Below are 24,526 nucleotides of genomic sequence, written 5' to 3'. Positions count from 1 at the left end.
TCCTCACAGGATGTACATTGCACGCTGTCAGGATTCTCTGGTGCTGTAAACTGGTGATTTACATACTTCTGTCCACATTCCAATTAGAAATATCCAACCCTGATCAATTGACTTGTATTAACCCCTCTGTGACCTTAGACGTACTATCCCGTCGAGGTGCCCTGGGCTTATCTGACCCTGGACGGGATAGTACGTCATAGCCGATCGGCCGCGCTCACGGGGGGAGCGCGGCCGATCGCGGCCGGGTGTCAGCTGCTTATCGCAGCTGACATCCGGCACTATGTGCCAGGAGCGGTCACGGACCGCCCCCGGCACATTAACCCCTGGCACACCGCGATCAAAGATGATCGCGATGTGCCGGCGGTACAGGGAAGCACCGCGCAGGGAGGGGGCTCCCTGCGGGCTTCCCTGAGCCCCCCGCAGCAACGCGATGTGATCGCGTTGCTGCGAGGGTCTCCTCACCTCCCTCCCTGCTCGAGCCCCGGATCCAAGATGGCCGCGGATCCGGGTCCTGCAGGGAGGGAGGTGGCTTCACAGAGCCTGCTCAGAGCAGGCACTGTGAAGCAGCCTGCACTCCTATCAGATCAGTGATCTGACAGAGTGCTGTGCAAACTGTCAGATCACTGATCTGTGATGTCCCCCCCTGGGACAAAGTAAAAAAGTAAAAAAAAAAATTTCCAAATGTGTAAAAAAAATAAAAAAAAATATTCCAAAATAATGAAAAAAAAAAAAAAATATTATTCCCATAAATACATTTCTTCATCTAAATAAAAAAAAAAAACCAATAAAAGTACACATATTTAGTATCGCCGCGTCCGTAACGGCCCGACCTATAAAACTGGCCCACTAGTTAACCCCTTCAGTAAACACCGTAAGAAAAAAAAAAAAAAAACGAGGCAAAAAACAACGCTTTATTATCATACCGCCGAACAAAAAGTGGAATAACACGCGATCAAAAGGACAGATATAAATAACCATGGTACCGCTGAAAGCGTCATATTGTCCCGCAAAAAAAGAGCCGCCATACAGCATCATCAGCAAAAAAATAAAAAAGTTATAGTCCTGAGAATAAAGCGATGCAAAAATAATTATTTTTTCTGTAAAATAGTTTTTATCGTATAAAAGCACCAAACCATAAAAAAATGATATAAATGAGGTATCGCTGTAATCGTACTGACCCGAAGAATAAAACTGATTTATCAATTTTACCAAACGCGGAACGGTATAAACGCCTCCCCCAATAGAAATTCATGAATAGCTGGCTTTTGGTCATTCTTCCTCACAAAAATCGGAATAAAAAGCGATAAAAAAATGTCACGTGCCCAAAAATGTTTTCAATAAAAACGTCAACTCGTCCCGCAAAAAACAAGACCTCACATGACTCTGTGGACCAAAATATGGAAAAATTATAGCTCTCAAAATGTGGTATTGCAAAAAATATTTTTTGCAATAAAAAGGGTCTTTCAGTGTGTGACGGCTGCCAATCATAAAAATCCGCTAAAAAACTCGCTATAAAAGTAAATCAAACCCCCCTTCATCACCCCCTTAGTTAGGGAAAAATAAAAAAAAATGTATTTATTTCCATTTTCCCATTAGGGCTAGGGTTAGGGCTAGGGTTAGGGCTAGGGCTAGGGTTAGGGCTAGGGTTAGGGCTAGGGTTAGGGCTAGGGTTAGGGTTAGGGCTAGGGTTAGGGCTAGGGTTAGGGCTAGGGTTAGGGCTAGGGCTAGGGTTAGGGCTAGGGTTAGGGCTAGGGTTAGGGCTAGGGTTAGGGTTAGGGCTAGGGTTAGGGCTAGGATTAGGGTTAGGGTTAGGGTTGGGGCTACAGTTAGGGTTGGGGCTAAAGTTAGGGTTAGGGTTTAGATTACATTTACAGTTGGGAATAGGGTTGGGATTAGGGTTAGGGGTGTGTCAGGGTTAGAGGTGTGGTTAGGGTTACCGTTGGAATTAGGGTTAGGGGTGTGTTTAGATTAGGGTTTCAGTTATAATTGGGGGGTTTCCACTGTTTCGGCACATCAGGGGCTCTCCAAACACGACATGGCGTCCGATCTCAATTCCAGCCAATTCTGCGTTGAAAAAGTAAAACAGTGCTCCTTCCCTTCCGAGCTCTCCTGTGTGCCCAAACAGGGGTTTACCCCAACATATGGGGTATCAGCGTACTCAGGACAAATTGGACAACAACTTTTGTGGACCAATTTCTCCTGTTACCCTTGGGAAAATACAAAACTGGGGGCTAAAAAATAATTTTTGTGGGAAAACAAAAAGATTTTTTATTTTCACGGCTCTGCGTTATAAACTGTAGTGAAACACTTGGGGGTTCAAAGTTCTCACAACACATCTAGATAAGTTCATTGAGGGGTCTAGTTTCCAATATGGGGTCACTTGTGGGGGGTTTCTACTGTTTAGGTACATTAGGGGCTCTGCAAACGCAATGTGACGCCTGCAGACCAATCCATCTAAGTCTGCATTCCAAATGATGCTCCTTCCCTTCCGAGCCCTCCCATGCGCCCAAACGGTGGTTCCCCCCCACATATCGGGTATCAGCGTACTCAGGACAAATTGGACAACAACTTTTGTGGACCAATTTCTCCTGTTACCCTTGGGAAAATACAAAACTGGGGGCTAAAAAATAATTTTTGTGGGAAAACAAAAAGATTTTTTATTTTCACGGCTCTGCGTTATAAACTGTAGTGAAACACTTGGGGGTTCAAAGTTCTCACAACACATCTAGATAAGTTCATTGAGGGGTCTAGTTTCCAATATGGGGTCACTTGTGGGGGGTTTCTACTGTTTAGGTACATTAGGGGCTCTGCAAACGCAATGTGACGCCTGCAGACCAATCCATCTAAGTCTGCATTCCAAATGATGCTCCTTCCCTTCCGAGCCCTCCCATGCGCCCAAACGGTGGTTCCCCCCCACATATCGGGTATCAGCGTACTCAGGACAAATTGGACAACAACATTTAGGGTCCAATTTCTCCTGCTAACCTTGGAAAAATACAAAACTGGGGGCTAAAATATAATTTTTGTGGAAAAAAAAATATTTTTTATTTGCATGGCTCTGCGTTATAAACTGTAGTGAAATACTTGGGGGTTCAAAGCTCTCACAACACATCAAGATGAGTTCCTTAGGGGGTCTACTTTCCAAAATGGTGTCACTTGTGGGGGGTTTCTACTGTTTAGGTACATTAGGGGCTCTGCAAACGCAATGTGACGCCTGCAGACCATTCCATCTAAGTCTGCATTCCAAATGGCGCTCCTTCCCTTCCGAACCCTCCCATGCGCCCAAACGGTGGTTCCCCCCCACATATGGGGTATCAGCGTACTCAGGACAAATTGGACAACAACTTTTGTGGTCCAATTTCTCCTCTTACCCTAGGGAAAATACAAAACTGGGGGCTAAAAAATAATTTTTGTGGGAAAAAAATTTTGTTTTATTTTTATGGCTCTGCATTATAAACTTCTGTGAAGCCCTTGGTGGGTCAAAGTGCTCACCACACATCCAGATAAGTTCCTTAGGGGGTCTACTTTCCAAAATGGTGTCACTTGTGGGGGGTTTCAATGTTTAGGCACATCAGTGGCTCTCCAAACGCAACATGGCGTCCCATCTCAATTCCTGTCAATTTTGCATTGAAAAGTCAAACGGCGCTCCTTCCCTTCCGAGCTCTCCCATGCGCCCAAACAGTGGTTTACTGCCACATATGGGGTATCAGCGTACTCGGGACAAATTGGACAACAACTTTTGAGGTCCAATTTCTTCTCTTACCCTTGGAAAAATAAAAAATTGGGGGCAAAAATATAATTTTTGTGAAAAAATATGATTTTTTATTTTTACGGTTCTGCATTATAAACTTCTGTGAAGCACTTGGTGGGTCAAAGTGCTCACCACACCTCTAGATAAGTTCCTTAGGGGGTCTACTTTCCAAAATGGTGTCACTTGTGGGGGGTTTCAATGTTTAGGCACATCAGTGGCTCTCCAAACGCAACATGGCGTCCCATCTCAATTCCTGTCAATTTTGCATTGAAAAGTCAAACGGCGCTCCTTCCCTTCCGAGCTCTCCCATGCGCCCAAACAGTGGTTTACTGCCACATATGGGGTATCAGCGTACTCGGGACAAATTGGACAACAACTTTTGAGGTCCAATTTCTTCTCTTACCCTTGGAAAAATAAAAAATTGGGGGCAAAAATATAATTTTTGTGAAAAAATATGATTTTTTATTTTTACGGTTCTGCATTATAAACTTCTGTGAAGCACTTGGTGGGTCAAAGTGCTCACCACACCTCTAGATAAGTTCCTTAGGGGGTCTACTTTCCAAAATGGTGTCACTTGTGGGGGGTTTCAATGTTTAGGCACATCAGTGGCTCTCCAAACGCAACATGGCGTCCCATCTCAATTTCTGTCAATTTTGCATTGAAAAGTCAAACTGCGCTCCTTCCCTTCCGAGCTCTCCCATGCGCCCAAACAGTGGTTTACTGCCACATATGGGGTATCAGCGTACTCAGGACAAATTGGACAACAACTTTTGAGGTCCAATTTCTTCTCTTACCCTTGGAAAAATAAAAAATTGGGGGCAAAAATATAATTTTTGTGAAAAAATATGATTTTTTATTTTTACGGTTCTGCATTATAAACTTCTGTGAAGCACTTGGTGGGTCAAAGTGCTCACCACACATCCAGATAAGTTCCTTAGGGGGTCTACTTTCCAAAATGGTGTCACTTGTGGGGGGTTTCAATGTTTAGGCACATCAGTGGCTCTCCAAACGCAACATGGCGTCCCATCTCAATTCCTGTCAAGTTTGCATTGAAAAGTCAAATAGCGCTCCTTCCCTTCCGAGCTCTCCCATGCGCCCAAACAGTGGTTTACTGCCACATATGGGGTATCAGCGTACTCAGGACAAATTGGACAACAACTTTTTGGGTCCAATTTCTCCTGTTACCCTTGGTAAAATAAAACAAATTGGAGCTGAAGTAAATTTTTTGTGTAAAAAAGTTAAATGTTCATTTTTATTTAAACATTCCAAAAATTCCTATTAAACACCTGAAGGGTTAATAAACTTCTTGAATGTGGTTTTGAGCACCTTGAGGGGTGCAGTTTTTAGAATGGTGTCACACTTGGGCATTTTCTATCATATAGACCCCTCAAAATGACTTCAAATGAGACGTGGTCCCTAAAAAAAAATGGTGTTGTAAAAATGAGAAATTGCTGGTCAACTTTTAACCCTTATAACTCCCTAACAAAAAAAAAAATTGGTTCCAAAATTATGCTGATGTAAAGGAGACATGTGGGAAATGTTACTTATTAAGTATTTTGTGTGACATATCTCTGTGATTTAATTGCATAAAAATTCAAAGTTTGAAAATTGCGAAATTTTCAAAATTTTCGCCAAATTTCCGTTTTTTTCACAAATAAACGCAGGTACTATCAAAGAAATTTTACCACTATCATGAAGTACAATATGTCACGAGAAAACAATGTCAGAATCACCAGGATCCGTTGAAGCGTTTCGGAGTTATAACCTCATAAAGGGACAGTGGTCAGAATTGTAAAAATTGGCCTGGTCATTAACGTGCAAACCACCCTTGGGGGTAAAGGGGTTAAGCAGAGTCGTGCAAATCGCATTCTTGCAGTCACTTGCCTACACACTCCCGGCACCAGAGAATCCTAACAGCGCGCACACTGCGCTGTTCACACAGGTAATATACAGATGATCAAGTTTTTAAATACATCAGATAGGGATTGCATACATTAGTTAGGACTGCTCTGATAAGGGTATAAGGGGATAAGGGTATACCGTGAAGTTTGGTAGAGCAGCTTAGTATACATTTTTTGCAAAAAACGTATCAACCAAATACCCTGTTTTTTAGCACTTGCAGATTACTGCAACATTTTTTTCAAACTGAGTGTTTTTGGTTTTACTATTCTCTTTTGTGTCTTCAGGTTTCTTGGTGGTGTGTGAACATGATCCTACAGACTTGTTCACTGTGCAAGTAGCCCATGTGTTCCTGTTTCCACACTGCACACTGTGAAGATTCACAAACGAACTACAAGTCTGGACATCCCCTTTAAGCAGTCTATTTTTTTTCACTAGGCAACGCTTTTAAGGCCATATTGGTGTAATTATCACATATAATTTGGCAGTTGGCAATTTACTTACTAAACTTATTTTTGCCCATAGGCCTTAGAAATATTGTGCTTGCCTACACCCAGATGAAATAAAGTGCACTACTGTATTTAACAAGGAGGAGACAATGAACACATGGAAAATCATCTCCCCAAATACATTAAAACTGAAATATATTACTTATGCTGAAAGGTGGGAACATGACAAATAAAGTGGCTGAGGTTATTTAATTTGTATAATTTTACCTACACTTGCAGACTGACCTCTCTTGCACCTGCACTTTATATAATTTTGCCTACAGGAGAGAACTGACCTCTCTTGAACCTGCAGTTTTTTAGAGCCGTATCCTACCTGTCCTTTATGTAGACCATGGAGCGGTAAGCTATAAGTGTAGGTGTCATGATCCGTCATAGGTTTTTTGTCCTGTCTGCCCTTTTTCCAGGCGGATCATGTCATGGGTTAACTTTGCTCTGCCTCGTTCTGGGTTCAGGTTTGCTATTTAGCTCCGATGTATCCTGCTGACAGTGTCAGCTATAGTTCTGCCTTCGGTGTATGTACCTGACTCTGGAAGATCTTGATTTGTCCTCTTGTGATCCCTGACTTGCCCCATGTCTCCCTCTGTCTGTCCTTTCCCAGTGCTTCCCTGCAGGTACGGACTGGGGCTGAAATTCAGCCTTGGCATTTGAAATCACACAGGCCCATGTTGTCCCCGTCCCCATGAACCAGACGGGATATATTACTAATATTTACCTGGATGGAGGAAAGTAAGATTCACTACAAGACCAATATTCTAATGATACCTGTGGCTGCTGGGGTAAGTGACTGAGTCAGCGACTTTGTGCTCCATCACAATGCTTAACAGTATGGATATCTTTAGAACACTGATTCTGTTAACAACATTGCAGACAAGGCAGCCCACAACCAGACCGGCTCTTCTGGCATTTGCCAGAATTGCCAAATGGCCAGTCCGGCCCTGCTTCCCTGTTAGTTGGTTTGATTCTCTGGTTTTTGACTCGGCTTGTATTTGGACTCGCTTCTGCCTTCTGTCTTTGTCTTTTCCGCTTTTGACCATTGCTGAACCCCTGGCTTGTTCCTGACCACGTGTACTGCTGCACCTTCTGGTACTTCTGCTTCTGACTGTTTTTGACTCGGCTTGTCTGACCACTCTCTCGCCACTTGTTAGCACCTGTGCTGCTGCTCTGTGTCTGCAGCCTAACTTCCCTCACAAGCTCCCCCTGGTGGAGGTTGCGCTATACTGCACTGCAGCAGAATGACTGCTTTAGCAGAATGTAAATAGGTTGCCTTGTCATTGACAGATGGGTTCATATCACTTAATCGAAATTAGTCAAGCTACCTCCCCTCTCACAACATTCCCTGATGAAGCAAGATAGTGAAATGCGCATCGGAGTGATGCTGATCCCGCATCAGGTCATACCATGCAACTGCGTCAGTATAAATTGATTATCCTGGGTATTATTTAATTTTACTTTAGCTATTTTCTGAATTATCTAACTTTTGCCACTGCTGTGGAATTGTGTCACATTAAATTTTATTATAATATTTTTTTAATTAGTGGTGTATTATCATAATGTTTTCGTATGCATTTGAATATTTATGCCTGGGAATAATTAATTATTAATACATGGTTACATTAATTGTCATTGTTTATTTCCCAATTATTTACAATGTATATTTTATTATTACTCGATCCCTTTGTGTAGTGAATCATGCATAACTTATCATATGTAGTATTAGTGATCATTTACGATATATTATTCTTTTAATCATGTTACCCTCTGTATCAATGACATCTTTTGGGCCTGTTTACATTTGCACTTGTTTTTAACCTTTTCTTATTGTGTTTCATGATGTTTATTTTGCAGCCCTATTTTGCTTAATAAAAGCAATTGTAATTGTTCTGTCTTTTTTGGGTGTTTTTTTTTTTTATTTTTTACATGTTTTGTATAAGCCCTTATTAACTATACAGTATATGTGGATGATTGATGCATTTTCTTTTAAATTGGGGTCCCATATAAGGAAATAGCCTTGTCATTGTCAGATGGGCTCACACAATTTAATTAAATTGTGTGAGCCCATCTGCCAATGACAAAATTTAATGAAAATATTCATTAAAAGTCTTAAATGAATAAAAAGCAGAAATGCAGATAAAAATGTATGTATTCAATGTTCAATTTTATTGTGCCTCTAAAATAATCTATAATTTGCCGAAGAAGCTACAAATTACATGGACATAGACCAAAATTCTCATTTTTAACTCCACTTAAGATGAAATCCAAGCCAGCGATTGACCAGGAAGTCTTGTCTGGCCACACGTATTCTACACAATGGCTAAAAGAAAAATGAAGCATTTCATAGTGGCCTATAAAGAGTTTTTCTTCACGACTTTGATATTGATGTCTTATCCTTAGCCCTGGTAACCAGCTGACTGTTATGGTGATCCAGGGAATTATTCCCTTTTTCGGGAGCCCTCAAACAATCCCTGGAGAGTTAGCCAGTATGGCTTAAAGGGGCTGAATAGTCCAGGGAACCCTGGGTTCCCTTGTGTACCAGAAGCAGCTCTAGGAATCACATAGTGGCTGTACCAGGTACTGCAGCTGTCTTTAGCGCCAACTCAAACTCATTCAGGTGAGTGGAATGGGACTGGGCAGCAGTACCAGGTACAGACACTACAGAATGTGTCCGATACACAATAAAGGGAAGGCGGGGGCCTTTTCAACCAGCTCATCAGGGGTGAAGCTGGGAGTTGACCTACCAGTCAGTCTATACAATTCTGAACATACATCCTTAGCGGCATCATCATCTTGTGACGCCAATGGAGATAGTCCTGGAGCTGGGGTGGACTACCAGGGGTAAGTATAGCTTCACTACGCCACTAGGGGAGCTCACAGTGTAAAAGTTGATGTCTTGGATCATCTGATTGTTGAGACAACAGATTGCCTGCAGGGTCAGGTGACTGGTGGAGATGAATGATATCACCTCTTATGATCCAGCGGAGAGGTAGGAGTATCAGTGCTGGATTGGGAAATGGGTGGGATTTTGTTGCTGAATATGGCTTTCTACAGTAAAGATTTAAAGACGACCCTGGAAAACCCTTTAACCCCTTTCTGCCATTAGACGTACTATTGCATCCATGTGGGGTGGGCTTTACTTCCCAAGGACGCAATAGTACGTCATATGCGATCGGCAGCGCTCACGGGGGGAGCGCCGCCGATCGCGGCCGGGTGTCAGCTGTTTATCGCAGCTGACATCCGGCACTATGTGCCAGGAGCGGTCACGGACCGCCCCCGGCACATTAACCCCCGGCACACCGCGATCAAAGATGATCGCGATGTGCCGGCGGTACAGGGAAGCACCGCGCAGGGAGGGGGCTCCCTGCGGGCTTCCCTGAGCCCCCCGCAGCAACGCGATGTGATCGCGTTGCTGCGAGGGTCTCACCTCCCTCCCTGCTCCCTCCAGCCCCGGATCCAAGATGGCCGCGGATCCGGGTCCTGCAGGGAGGGAGGTGGCTTCACAGAGCCTGCTCAGAGCAGGCACTGTGAAGCAGCCTGCACTCCTATCAGATCAGTGATCTGACAGAGTGCTGTGCAAACTGTCAGATCACTGATCTGTGATGTCCCCCCTTGGGACAAAGTAAAAAAGTTAAAAAAAAAAATTTCAAATGTGTAAAAAAAAATAAAAAAAAATATTCCAAAATAATGAAAAAAAAAATAAAAATATTATTCCCATAAATACATTTCTTTATCTAAATAATAAAAAAAAACCAATAAAAGTACACATATTTAGTATCGCCGCGTCCGTAACAGCCCGACCTATAAAACTGGCCCACTAGTTAACCCCTTCAGTAAACACCGTAAGAAAAAAAAAAAAAACGAGGCAAAAAACAACGCTTTATTATCATACCGCCGAACAAAAAGTGGAATAACACGCGATCAAAAAGACAGATATAACTAACCATGGTACCGCTGAAAACGTCATCTTGTCCCGCAAAAAACGAGCCACCATACAGCATCATCAGCAAAAAAATAAAAAAGTTATAGTCCTGAGAATAAAGCGATGCAAAAATAATTATTTTTTCTATAAAATAGTTTTTATCGTATAAAAGCGCCAAAACATAAAAAAATGATATAAATGAGGTGTCGCTGTAATCGTACTGACCCGAAGAATAAAACTGCTTCATCAATTTTACCAAACGCGGAACGGTATAAACGCCTCCCCCAAAAGAAATTCATGAACAGCTGGTTTTTGGTCATTCTGCCTCACAAAAATCGGAATAAAAAGCGATCAAAAAATGTCACGTGCCCGAAAATGTTACCAATAAAAACATCAACTCGTCCCGCAAAAAACAAGACCTCACATGACTCTGTGGACCAAAATATAGAAAAATTATAGCTCTCAAAATGTGGTAACGCAAAAAATATTTTTTGCAATAAAAAGCGTCTTTCAGTGTGTGACGGCTGCCAATCATAAAAATCCGCTAAAAAACCCGCTATAAAAGTAAATCAAACCCCCCTTCATCACCCCCTTAGTTAGGGAAAAATTAAAAAAATGTATTTATTTCCATTTTCCCATTAGGGCTAGGGTTAGAGTTAGGGCTAGGGTTAGGGCTAGGGTTAGGGCTAGGGTTAGGGCTAGGGTTAGGGTTAGGGTTAGGGCTAGGGTTAGGGCTAGGGTTAGGGCTAGGGTTAGGGTTAGGGTTAGGGCTAGGGTTAGGGTTAGGGCTAGGGTTAGGGCTAGGGTTAGGGTTAGGGCTAGGGTTAGGGCTAGGGTTAGGGCTAGGGTTAGGGTTAGGGCTAGGGTTAGGGGTAGGGTTAGGGCTAGGGTTAGGATTAGGGTTAGGGCTAGGGTTAGGGCTAGGGCTACAGTTTGGGTTGGGGCTAAAGTTACAGTTAGGGTTTAGATTACATTTACGGTTGGGAATAGGGTTGGGATTAGGGTTAGGGGTGTGTCAGGGGTAGAGGTGTGGTTAGGGTTACTGTTGGGATTAGGGTTAGGGATGTGTTTGGATTAGGGTTTCAGTTATAATTGGGGGGGTTTCCACTGTTTAGGCACATCAGGCGCTCTCCAAACGCGACATGGCGTCCGATCTCAATTCCAGCCAATTCTGCGTTGAAAAAGTAAAACAGTGCTTCTTCCCTTCCGAGCTCTCCCGTGTGCCCAAACAGGGGTTTACCCCAACATATGGGGTATCAGCGTACTCAGGACAAATAGGACAACAACTTTTGGGGTCCAATTTCTCCTGCTACCCTTGGGAAAATACAAAACTCGGGGCTAAAACATATTTTTTGTGGGAAAAAAAAAGATTTTTTATTTTCACGGCTCTGCGTTATAAACTGTAGTGAAACACTTGGGGGTTCAAAGTTCTCACAACACATCTAGATTAGTTCCCTGGGGGGTCTAGTTTCCAATATGGGGTCACTTGTGGGGGGTTTCTACTGTTTAGCTACATTAGGGGTTCTGCAAACGCAATGTGACGTCTGCAGACCATTCCATCTAAGTCTGCATTCCAAATGGCGCTCCTTCCCTTCCGAGCTCTGCCATGCGCTCAAACGTTGGTTCCCCCAACATACGGGTTATCAGCGTACTCAGGACAAATTGGACAACAACTTTTGGGGTCGAATTTCTCCTCTTACCCTCGGGAAAATACAAAACTGGGGGCTAAAAAATAATTTTGGGGGGAAAGATTTTTTTTTTTAATTTTCACGGCTCTGCGTTACAAACTGTAGTGAAACACTTGGGGGTTCAAAGCTATCACAACACATCTAGATGAGTTCCTTAGGGGGTCTAGTTTCCAAAATGGTGTCACTTGTGGGAGGTTTCTACTGTTTAGGTACATTAGGGGCTCTGCAAATGCAATGTGACACCTGCAGACCATTCCATCTAAGTCCTCATTCCAAATGGAGCTCCTTCCCTTCCGAGCCTTCCCATGCGCCCAAACAGTGGTTCCCCCCCACATATGGGGTATCAGCGCACTCAGGACAAATTGGACAACAAATTGTGGGGTCGAATTTCTCCTGTTACCCTCGGGAAAATACAAAACTGGGGGCTAAAAAATAATTTTTGTGGGAAAAAATTTTTGTTTTATTTTTACGGCTCTCCATTATAAACTTCTGTGAAGCCCTTGGTGGGTCAAAGCGCTCAGCACACATCTAGATAAGTTCCTTAGGGGGTCTACTTTCCAAAATGGTGTCACTTGTGGGGGGTTTCTACTGTTTAGGTACATTAGGGGCTCTGCAAACGCAATGTGACACCTGCAGACCATTCCATCTAAGTCTGCATTCAAATGGCACTCCTTCCCTTCTGAGCCCTCCCATGTGCCCAAACAGTGGTTCCCCCCACATATGGTGTATCATCGCACTCAGGACAAATTGGGCAACAAATTTTGGGGTCCAATTTCTCCTGTTACCCTCAGGAAAATACAAAACTGGGGGCTAAAAAAATAATTTTTGTGGGAAAAAAATTTTGTTTTATTTTTACGGCTCTGCATTATAAACTTCTGTGAAGCACTTGGTGGGTCAAAGTGCTCACCACACCTCTAGATAAGTTCCTTAGGGGGTCTACTTTCCAAAATGGTGTCATTTGTGGGGGGTTTCAATGTTTAGGCACATCAGTGGCTCTTCAAACGCAACATGGCGTCCCATCTCAATTCCTGTCAATTTTGCTTTGAAAAGTCAAACGGCGCTCCTTCCCTTCCGAGCTCTCCCATCCACCCAAACAGTGGTTTACCCCCACATATGGGGTATCAGCGTACTCAGGACAAATTGTACAACAACTTTTGGGGTCCAATTTCTTCTCTTACCCTTGGGAAAATAAAAAATTGGGGCAAAAAGATAATTTTTGTGAAAAAATATGATTTTTTATTTTTACGGTTCTACATTATAAACTTCTGTGAAGCACTTGGTGGGTCAAACTGCTCACCACACCTCTAGATAAGTTCCTTAGGGGGTCTACTTTCCAAAATGGTGTCACTTGTGGGGGGTTTCAATGTTTAGGCACATCAGTGGCTCTTCAAACGCAACATGACGTCCCATCTCAATTCCTGTCAATTTTGCATTGAAAAGTCAAACGGCGCTCCTTCCCTTCCGAGCTCTCCCATCCGCCCAAACAGTGGTTTACCCCCACATATGGGCTATCAGCGTACTCAGGACAAATTGTACAACAACTTTTGGGGTCCAATTTCTTCTCTTACCCTTGGGAAAATAAAAAATTGGGGGCGAAAAGATAATTTTTGTGAAAAAATATGATTTTTTATTTTTACGGTTCTACATTATAAACTTCTGTGAAGCACTTGTTGGGTCAAAGTGGTCACCACACCTCTAGATAAGTTCCTTAGGGGGTCTACTTTCCAAAATGGTGTCACTTGTGGGGGGTTTCAATGTTTAGCCACATCAGGGGCTCTCCAAACGAAACATGGCGTCCCATCTCAATTCCAGTCAATTTTGCATTGAAAAGTCAAATGGCACTCCTTCGCTTCCGAGCTCTGCCATGCGTCCAAACAGTGGTTTACCCCCACATGTGGGGTATTGGCATACTCAGGACAAATTGTACAACAATGTTTGGGGTCCATTTTCTCCTGTTACCCTTGGTAAAATAAAACAAATTGGAGCTGAATTAAATTTTTTGTGAAAAAAAGTTAAATGTTCATTTTTATTTAAACATTCAAAAAATTCCTGTGAAGCACCAGAAGGGTTAATAAACTTCTTGAATATGGTTTTGAGCACCTTGAGGGGTGTAGTTTTTAGAATGGTGTCACACTTGGGTATTTTCTATCATATAGACCCCTCAAAATGACTTCAAATGAGATGTGGTCCCTAAAATAAAATGGTGTTGTAGAAATGAGAAATTGCTGGTCAACTTTTAACCCTTATAACTCCCTAACAAAAAAAAATTTTGGTTCCAAAATTGTGCTGATGTAAAGTAGACATGTGGGAAATGTTACTTATTAAGTATTTTGTGTGACATATCTCTGTGATTTAATTGCATAAAAATTCAAAGTTGGAAAATTGCGAAATTTTCATAATTTTCGCCAAATTTCCGTTTTTTTCACAAATAAATGCAGGTACTATCAAATAATTTTTACCATTGTCATGAAGTACAATATGTCACGAGAAAACAATGTCAGAATCACCAGGATCCATTGAAGCGTTCCAGAGTTATAACCTCATAAAGGGACAGTGGTCAGAATTGTAAAAATTGGCCCGGTCATTAACGTGCAAACCACCCTTGGGGGTAAAGGGGTTAAGACTGGTATATAAAATGTCAGCAGCATTCATAAATCACCCCTGTCATGCCCTAACAGCAGACAGCACTGGCGTTCTTTCTAGGTTCCCCCAGTCCACCATTGTGTTACCCCAACCCCATTTATTCACCGACTTTAGCACGACTCGAGACACCTGCTTAGCGCTTAAATCCGATCTTATTAGAATAAGCGCCCCCATAAAAAGCGGGATTAAGAAATTTCTTTAAAATAAAATTGCAGTGCAAGGGTTAAAGCCGCGTCTGATGCCACGAGTCTGCTTGTCATGATAGCAACGTCTGGAAGCCTTTCATTCTCCGGCACAATGTCCCCGTGCTTGCTGTGTTGTGTCCCTCAGCCGAGCGCTTTGTGCTGCATTACTACTCAGTATTCCAGTCATCTTGGAATGGGGCGAAGCGAGCCGGTGCTGCAGCAGACGGGGATCACATAAACCCCCTCCCTAGGGCTGAACCACCCTGCGTTAGGTTACTTCTGTCTTCTCCTTATGCCAACACCTGACCCTAAGGAGAAAAAAACTAAAACGGTTCTGTATAATTCCATCTGTCCTGCTCTTCATCTTCCCATACTTGGCAGCATTACGCTACTAGATTGCGCAGAAACTCGCCGCCCCCTCAATGGTCATACGTATGGGGCACTTCGTACTTCTGTCACCAGTGATACATCACTAGCACCCTATGGTGGCCCTTTGCCCTTGACCAGAGTCTCTTCACTCTAGGGACTCTCCAGATGTCCCCGTAACTTACGACGATTGCCCTACTTAACCCTATGGTTCCAGCTTTAGCGTTTTTCTTTGTTTCTACGTTCTGATCAGTGTTATCTTCTCTATGTATCGCTGCTATCTCATCTTTTGTCTGAGTCGTGCCTTCTGGCCTCTCCCTCCCTCCTTTCCTCTGATGTCATAATGGTTGCATGCAACAGCACCAACGTCTGCAATCCCCCCCCGTCCCTCCTCATCATCAATATCCAAAGCACATTATATATTCAGACGGAGTCGCGTTTTTTGTCTGATTTGGTCTATTAGGGACTGCGGCCAAGTGAAACAGCAGACTGGCTTACCGACACACAGCGCTCTGGTACTTTGCTTCAGTCCTGACCTGCAGCATACCCTGCTGTTGCAAGACTGACCCCCCTCGGCATATGGCTGTCAATCAAATCAATATTACGCCCTGAAAACTGGAGGGGGGTTTAATCTTTTAACTCAAGGAGCTGTCAGGCTGCCAATGCATGCGTAATTGACGACGGATTCAGGAAACAAAGGGTTAAAAACGAGCAACACATTCTACAGAGTCGCATTTAACCCTACGGGCGATGACCTAAGGCATGCAGCTTCATGAAAACACATGGGGCGGCATAAAATAGGCCTTTGTAAATGATTTCCACAGTCGTGTTTTTTTAGGAAATAAAGGAAGCAATAAAAAGTTAATTTAATGAATATTATATTAAGTATATTTAACTATTTTCTCTTTTGATGGTCCAGGACATATTCCGCTGATGATTTTGCAAATTGAAACTTTTTGGACTGTGGAAATGGAATAAAGTTTTAATTATAAGTAAACAAATAAATAAAAATAAACCACTGATGAGAGTGCAGAGAATCGAAAAATATGGTTAAAAGCTATTATAACCATTCAGAATCTGTTAAGGACCATGGTGTCCTGTAGTTATCAGAGCAGTAACTATTATTGATACACCCATCCCCTGTAATGGGGTACTATATGGTTTCCAAATAATACAGTCTAGTGCTGCTGCCGGCGCCCCTGCATGGTGTCCCCTTCTCCCTCCATGCAGGGACACCAGCTTACTCACTGCCCCAGCCCTCCAGTGTTGTCCCTATGTACTCCCTGTCTGTTCCCGTGTACGCCAACTGTGTCTCAGCTGTGTTCCCCTGTTCTTAAAGGGCTAGTGTGCGCACATGGTAAATGCCTCTGTCTAACAGCTGAGAGGCATTTACTAATGTGTTCATCTTCAAGGTGTCTCCCAACCAATGGCTGGGAGGTATCTTGTATAAAAGGCACCCTCCCCAATAGGGAGATGCCTGAGCAACTCCTATAGTTACGGTTAGGGGGTTTGGTCTGTGCAAATGTACGTGGCCCAGTCCCCTGTCCCTAGTCTGTTAAAAATGTTCTTGCATCCTGTGTCCTGTTAGTCCAGTATAGGATGCCCTTGTCACCTGTTTGGCGTGTCTGTATCTTGAAACCGCATCCGCAGTAGCTGTACCCTGTGGCTGCATATGAGGTACCAGAACTGTTACCTGGCCCTACTGGCTGTCCTGTCTCCATAATCTGTACTTCCCAGTAGATATCCTGCCCTGTCTTGGAATTTGGATTAACGACTTAGACCCTTGGGGTCAGCTGCTACTGCTGGACGTCACCCTGTAGTGTCCCCTGGCAGCTACCTGCCACAAAACCCTGAACTCACCACTATAAGCTACAGTTAACACCAAGGTAGCTGCTTAATTGTGTCCCTCCAGGGTAGGTCCGCTCTGTGTCACAGTGGATCCACAAACCATGTGCGCCACCTTCGGGCGTAACACAGTCATACATTGCTTCTATAAAACTTTCAAAATCAATAAATGAGAAAACGCATGTATGTCTTATGTATCTGCCTTAAAGGTTTGAGTACTAAGTGTAGGATCAGGTCGCAAGGTTTGGGTACCCAGGCCATTGAGTGAGTGTCGTCCACTTCAATGTGGACAGAAGTCCCTTTATGGCTGTACAGGATACGCATCTGATGGCGGAATGACTTGTTTAAGACACATAATAACAGTAGACATCTTCCATTTACATAAACTATTGCTGTCAATGTTCATCAAAAGGCAACCCCCAAGTTTTATGCATTAGCATGCCATCCTTTGCACAGGCTCTACTCCTTCCTGCGTGCTTCTACTGTCCAGTAATATGCATCTGGACACTTGGGGGCATAGACTTGTGGATAGTACATTTAGCTCTCAGGAAATTTGCCAACAATTTTAGGCAACCTGGAACACTCTGCACTTTGGATCTTTCAGTGATCGCCTGGCTGTGCAAAAATGGAAACCACGGAAAAACTTGGCGCCAACCACTCTGTTTACCAGATCCCAGGGGTTGCTCTGGCCGTCACCCTTTAACGCTTGTACAGGAATCTAGGTTTACAAAAGAGCATCAGAGTCAGCTGCTGGTCATTGGTGCAAGCTGGCAGGAAGAATGGTCCATTAGCCAGGTCTGAACAAGGAGGTCAATGCAGTTACAAAATTGTAAGGCAAGAGAGAAGTCAAAAAATGAGCTGATGTCAAAATCAGGAATGTCTACTGACACATGGAAGTTCACAGAAGCTAGTCAAGTTATAACTGTCAGGGGACAACAGGATCTCAGGAGCTTAAATAGCTTTTGAACACCCTGCAGTGTGCACACACTGGCAGAAGTTAACTCTTGATCTCCCAGCTAGACAGAAACACAATTCCCAAGGGACATCGAACTAGAGTTGTCGTCTTGCATACCCTAAGACATGAGTACAACAGGTGTCACCCTCTCTCCTTTTATGGACCCTATCAGGCATTCTATGAGAGTTGGCAAGCATAACGTAAGCCATTTTATTGGCTTAGACACTAGATTTATATGCTTGGACCAGTTGAACTAAGTATGATATTTTCATAATGTCCAGCAGAATATAAAATTCAGGAGCAACTTGGTCCAGTGTAAAGCCCCCCTTTAATTTTGACAATGCTGGAATTTTGTACAGGTGAAGAATATAGTTCCTGTCCACGCTACATGGGTGAAATGGGCATCAATTTTTCAAGGTATAAACATTTACCACCTTATTACGTTTCCTATACTTGAACATGAGCCTCAGGACGAAAACGCAAATCTCTCCTTTTTTTTTGTAATTCTCACCTGTGTTCTGATATTTGTGTGAAAAAAATGTCTTAAGTCACAAGCTTAGTTCTAAAGCTAAAAATAGGCTCAGAATGCCACAAAAAGAAATAGGGATATATGATTAATATACTGACAAACTGCAGTGAGAAATGAGTCAGGACTCAGGAGTGGTCCACTCTCGGCACCGGCACAAAGAGCCTTTCCACACAGAAAGTATTTATACATAAATGGAATAAGTGTGTGTATAAATAGAGCATAAAGGGTGATTTGACACAATGCTGTTTCTATGCCTGAATGCCTCAAACTCTCATTCAAGAAGTAATGTTGGGTGGGTTTCTCTCACAACTGGAGTTCCGAATCTCTATAGACTTTTATAAGGGTAAATTCACTGTCAAACTCAGATGCAACTTCAAAATGGTGCATGTGTGTGGAGACACAGGGGTCAGTGGGGACTCTCATCCGCTGGTCTGAGATTGCATTGGCCAGGCCTCATCCCGCTGAACACCCGCTCTCCTTTCCGGTGGGCATAATACTACTCAGACAACACAGAGTGAGGGTAAAAACAGTGTCTCAATATTTTATTGAACCGCCAACAGACAATAACATATAGAACATTCCCAGCAAAATACCCACGATGGTCCTAAATTACAGATTCTCACCCTTCCGCTGACTCGCTGGAAATAGAGCATCTGTGACTTCGGGACACTCAGGGCAAATTACCCGCACCTGTGGCACACTACTGCTTTTGTCCGGCACCCACAGAAAGGAAGTAATGACAAGCTTAGGAAGCTGACAGTCCATTGAGGCACGTGTCCAGGTGACTGAAGGGTCACAATCTAGCTTTTCAGAACGTCTCCATGGGGCCAGGTGAGCGGTGGGTCCCAAGCCTGGCTTCCCCAAATATATCCATGGGGCTAGGTGATCAGAGGATCCCAATCCTTGCTTCCCCAAATGTCTCCATGGGGCCAGGTGACAAGTGGGTCCAAATCCTGGCTTCCCCAAATGTATCCATGGGTTCAGTGATGGTCAATGGAGCAGATCTGTATTCTTCCAGCTAGGGCCATGGTCCTTTAGCTGGCATCCTCCAGAATGTCAAATCTGTGTCCTTCTTGATGAAGCTACGGTGTCCTGGCAGCTGTCCTGTAGAGTGATCATAGCTGTGGTTTTATAAAATTTACTCCCCTTGATCGAGCCATGGTGTCCTCTTGGCAGCTATCCTGTAGAGTATTCCTGGCTGTGGTTTTGTAAAGAGTTTTCTCTTGCAGAAGGATAGAAAATCCTTTTTTATACACAGATCACATGGTTCAGGTCATCATCCACAGGCCAGGGGGGAGGTGTGATGAGTTTAACTCTCATTGTTTGAGCATTTAAGCAATCTGCATAGTTCTTCCTTCTATGTTTTGCAGGTCAACAAACTAGCTGGACTTTTTCAATAGGTAATCAACATATTAGCGAACATCCATTGTTCAATTACCCTATGTTTTTGCCCCCAAAGATAGCAGACAATAAGGTGCAGCGAACAACAACTCAAGAGTCAACATTCAAACAATAGCCTAGGTTGCCTGGCCTACTAAAAATAGACATCTGGATAATTAAGATTAAATGCTGTGTTGTCACAATGTGATATGGTCAAAGTGTCCATGTGGCCATGAGACCTAAGAAAACAGATGTATAAAATAAAGTTCATGTGAAGAAGTACCAAGATTCTTCAAGAGGACCTGTCATTATGTCACATGTGGCCAGTTCTTGCTTATATTATTCCTGCATTATCCCTGAGTTGTTGTTTTTTTAAATCCACTATACAGTTCAAGAGATAGGGACTTTATTTTGTTCTAATTTTTATAATGTTCACCAAGTGGGTGTGGCTCACAGGTTATTTTACTCTTCCTTATAACTCTGGTGAGAGATGTCCCCTTGGTAAAGAGAATAAATATAATCTGGAAAAAAGTCTCATCGTATGGCAGAGGAAATAGTGAAAGAGCAAACGCTGAAGGAGTGGAATCCTATTTAATCTACCACAGGTTAGGTATGAACTTGCTGGTCACTGAAGCCAAGTCAGGACTGTCCATCTGCCTTCAGTGACCAGCTTGAGTGACAAAGGCTTCAGATCTATCATAGTTCTTTAGCCTCATTTGCATATCCAATCAATTTAAACCCTGACAGAATTGCATTTTTTTCCCCATTTCATTACACTGTAGTTTTTGTTTTCTCATCTTTCAGTATATTGAATGGTGGCGGTCAATCAAAACCACAATTTGGCCCACAAAAAAACAAGTCGCCATACAGCTATGTAGATGGAAAAAAAGAAGTTATAGCTCTTAGAAGAAGGGAATGGAAAAAAAGCGAAAAAATTAAAATTGGCTGTGGAGGGAAAGGGTTAAAGGGAATATACAGGTTAATAGCATTAAGAAGGTCTTCACCCCTTTACTTAAAGTGCAGCATGTGGGAGAAAATTAACTTTATTGCTCCTGAGATCCACTGGCTTGAGCTGTGGCTGTTTGCATGCCCTGGCGCTTTGACTAATAGCTGGCTCTTTAGTGCAGTGGAGGGAGTGGCTTGGGTCTCATAAATTAACTCCATAGCATAGAATGTAATTTGTGTGCATACTTGCCCAGGCTTTGTTGGTCAGTTCCCTTGGTAACGAGCTATAAACTATGTAAGACAAAAGCTCTCATTGCAGAAAAATGCATGAAGATAGATAAAGCAAGTCAATTGCAAACTTGCTTATTTTCATGCTTTCTAACTACACCAGTTTCATAAAATGAGATTAACCCTTAAAACGCCCTGATGTTTAAAAAGGCCTAGAGAATAATAACAGTGTTCCCAGATTGATTCTATACCCCATCACAGTTTTTAGCCATTTTTAGAGGGACTGCTTCCTCTAGTAACACTGGAGCAAAATTCAGACAAGTTAATAGTTTGGCAAAAGAATTGGTGTCTACCGCTGACACTTATAGAGAATTCCTCCTTCCACCTAACTTGGTGGAGTACTTACCGGTACCTACTGCTATTTTACACAGTTTCTATGTCTGCTTGATTATGGGATAAAATCTTCCCAAACAGCCCTACAAATTTGATCTTCCTCAGCTGTCTCGATTTAGTCCATCTCCAGAGCACCATATTTCGATAATAGGCCCAACAGGTTTTCTGTATCAGAGTTGTCAAGAAGAGGACCAGTTCACTTCATATGCCTAGTCTATAGGACACAGGTATATGGCATACACAAGTTCTGGTACCAACTAAATTCTATGTAATGTTTTATTTCCCCTCCTCAGAAAAGCCTCAGCACCACATCGTTGCGACTCTGTGTTCTTAGATGTCATTGCAACACCTATGTCAATTCATATTTCAAACTGATTAAAAATTGGCAGCCAGGACATTACTTCCTACCATCATTCAGCTGATCCTAACCAGGTGGTCCTTATTGCTTATCTCAACCTAAGGTCTAACGCCTGGCCAAGGGATAACCATGACTGTGTCAAAAGACCTACCGTAAGAACAAATGAGCATACGTGCAAACACTGCACATTACAATAAAATAATTTGCACAATCCTCCAAAATGCAGTGCATAATATCATCGCAATTTTTTTTTCTATTTTTTTTTTTGTAGTAGAAAAATATTGTGTCTTCTCTGCATGACTGAAGATATATTTTAATCCAATTCATTTCAAAGACAGCAGCGATGCCAACATTGATAAAGTAGATGCTGCTCACATAACTGGGAACCTTGCCTTACTCCAACACCTGCTCTTATTTTACATAAAACCATGAAATGATGTTACTAAGGAAAGTACAAAGGGCCAGTGGCGTAACTAGAGTCCGATGGGCCCGAGAGCAAGATTTGGTCCAGGTCCCCCCCATTCTGGTATGTATTTATAAAGTATACAGTGACATGCAATATTTTGTGCACCACTGGTCAAAATTACTGTTATTGTGAACAGCTAAATAACTTGAAGTTGAAATGATCTCTAAAAGGCATAAAGTTAAAAAAAAACACATTACCTTTGTATTTTAGGAAAATATATATACGGGTATATTGTCATTTTTTACATTCTAAAAATTGCAAAAAGGAAGATGGGCCAATTCAAAACTTTTGCCACCTTTGGAGATTTGTGTGCTCAAATAACTTTAACGAAGGTTTCAGACTTTAATTAGCCTGTTAGGGTTATGTTTTGTTCACTATCATTGTTAGGAAAGGCCAGGTGATGCACAGACACATCCAGTTGAAGTTTCTGCTGGCGTCAGCAGACCGCTAATCCACATGGACCCCACCTGCATGGGCCTGGTCACGATCTCTGCGACAGCGGTCGTTACACCCCTGACAAAGGCTATGGGTTTCTACTGATATCACTGCCTGTGTTTTCATGGATAGTTCCTTAATAAAGGTCTATAAAGGTAAAGCACATTTCATTACTGATGCTGGAAGACTAAAATAAAACCTTGGTAAAAAAAAAAAAAGAAGGACATTATCTCCAAAATAAGAGGGCCTTGAAGTAAAGATACAAGCTTCACTTATTTTGAGTGAGGGCACCTTTTTATCAGCGACCACTGAATATTTATGTCAAATTCTTCAGTACGAAATACTCAGCTAATGTATTCCTTGTTTTCTGAAAGAAAGTCCAATGCAGTGAAAGCTTTTGAGAAGACCACCTTTTCAAGAACATCCTAATGAAGACCAGAGTTTTCTGTGACAATTTTTTTTTAATCCCCTTATGTGAGATGTATTGACTTTTTAAGAAGACTACCCATATACAGTTAGGTCCATATATATTTGGACAGAGACAACATTTTTCTAATTTTGGTTATAGACATTAGCACAATGAATTTTAAACAAAACAATTCAGATGCAGTTGAAGTTTAGACTTTCAGCTTTCATCTGAGGGTATCCACATTAAAATTGGATGAAGGGTTTAGGAGTTTCAGCTCCTTAACATGTGCCACCCTGTTTTTAAAGGGACCGAAAGTAATTGGACAGATTCAATAATCTTAAATAAAATGTACCTTTTTAGTACTTGGTTGAAAACCCTTTGTTTGCAATGACTGCCTGAAGTCTTGAGCTCATGGACATCACCAGACGCTGTGTTTCCTCCTTTTTGATGCTCTGCCAGGCCTTCACTGCGGTGGTTTTCAGTTGCTGTTTGTTTGTGGGCCTTTCTGTCTGAAGTTTAGTCTTTAACAAGTGAAATGCATGCTCAATTAGGTTGAGATCAGGTGACTGACTTGGCCATTCAAAAATATTCCACTTCTTTGCTTTAATAAACTCCTGGGTTGCTTTGGCTTTATGTTTTGGGTCATTGTCCATCTGTAGTATGAAAGGACGACCAATCAGTTTGGCTGCATTTGGCTGGATCTGAGCACACAGTATGGCTCTGAATACCTCAGAATTCATTTGGCTGCTTCTGTCCTGTGTCACATCATCAATAAACACTAGTGACCCAGTGCCACTGGCAGCCATGCATGCCCAAGCCATCACACTGCCTCCGCCGTGTTTTACAGATGATGTGGTATGCTTTGGATCATGAGATGTACCACGCCTTCGCCATACTTTTCTCTTTCCATCATTCTGGTAGAGGTTGATGTTGGTTTCATCTGTCCAAAGAATGTTCTCCCAGAACTGTGCTGGCTTTTTTAGATGTTTTTTAGCATAGTCCAGTCTAACCTTTTTATTCTTGAATCTTGTGAGTGTCTTGCACCGTGCAGTGAACCCTCTGTATTTACTTTCATGCAGTCTTCTCTTTATGGTAGATTTGGATATTGATACGCCGACCTCCTGGAGAGTGTTGTTCACTTGGTTGGCTGTTGTGAAGGGGTTTCTCTTCACAATGGAGATTATTCTGCGATCATCCACCACTGTTGTCTTCCGTGGGCGCCCAGGTCTTTTTGCATTGATGAGTTCACCAGTGCTTTCTTTCTTTCTCAGGATGTACCAAACTGTAGATTTTGCCACTCCTAATATTGTAGCAATTTCTCGGATGGGTTTTTTCTGTTTTCACAGCTTAAGGATGACTTGTGTCACCTGCATGGAGAGCTCCTTTGACTGCATATTTACTTCACAGCAAAACCTTCCAAATGCAAGCACCACACCTCAAATCAACTCCAGGCCTTTTATCTGCTTAATTGAGAATGACATAACGAAGGGATTGCCCACACCTGTCCATGAAATAGCCTTGGAGTCAATTGTCCAATTACTTTTGGTCCCTTTAAAAACAGGGTGGCACATGTTAAGGAGGTGAAACTCTTAAACCCTTCATCCAATTTGAATGTGGATACCCTCAAAT

At 42.5% G+C, this 24,526-nt stretch overlaps 1 long non-coding RNA gene across 1 annotated transcript in view; it reads right to left on the bottom strand.

The window, feature by feature from the left end:
* LOC138673926 (uncharacterized) overlaps positions 1–15,524 on the bottom strand; it is a 65,455-nt gene extending 49,931 nt beyond the window's left edge. The window contains exon 1 of the long non-coding RNA XR_011320373.1: positions 15,453–15,524. This is a non-coding gene — a long non-coding RNA (uncharacterized lncRNA). The remainder of the gene's footprint in view (positions 1–15,452) is intronic.
* Positions 15,525–24,526: the final 9,002 nt, after the last annotated feature.

Source organism: Ranitomeya imitator, chromosome 4, assembly GCF_032444005.1.
Source record: "Ranitomeya imitator isolate aRanImi1 chromosome 4, aRanImi1.pri, whole genome shotgun sequence".
NCBI lineage: Eukaryota > Metazoa > Chordata > Amphibia > Anura > Dendrobatidae > Ranitomeya > Ranitomeya imitator.
This window is presented reverse-complemented; position numbering and strand designations above follow the sequence as displayed.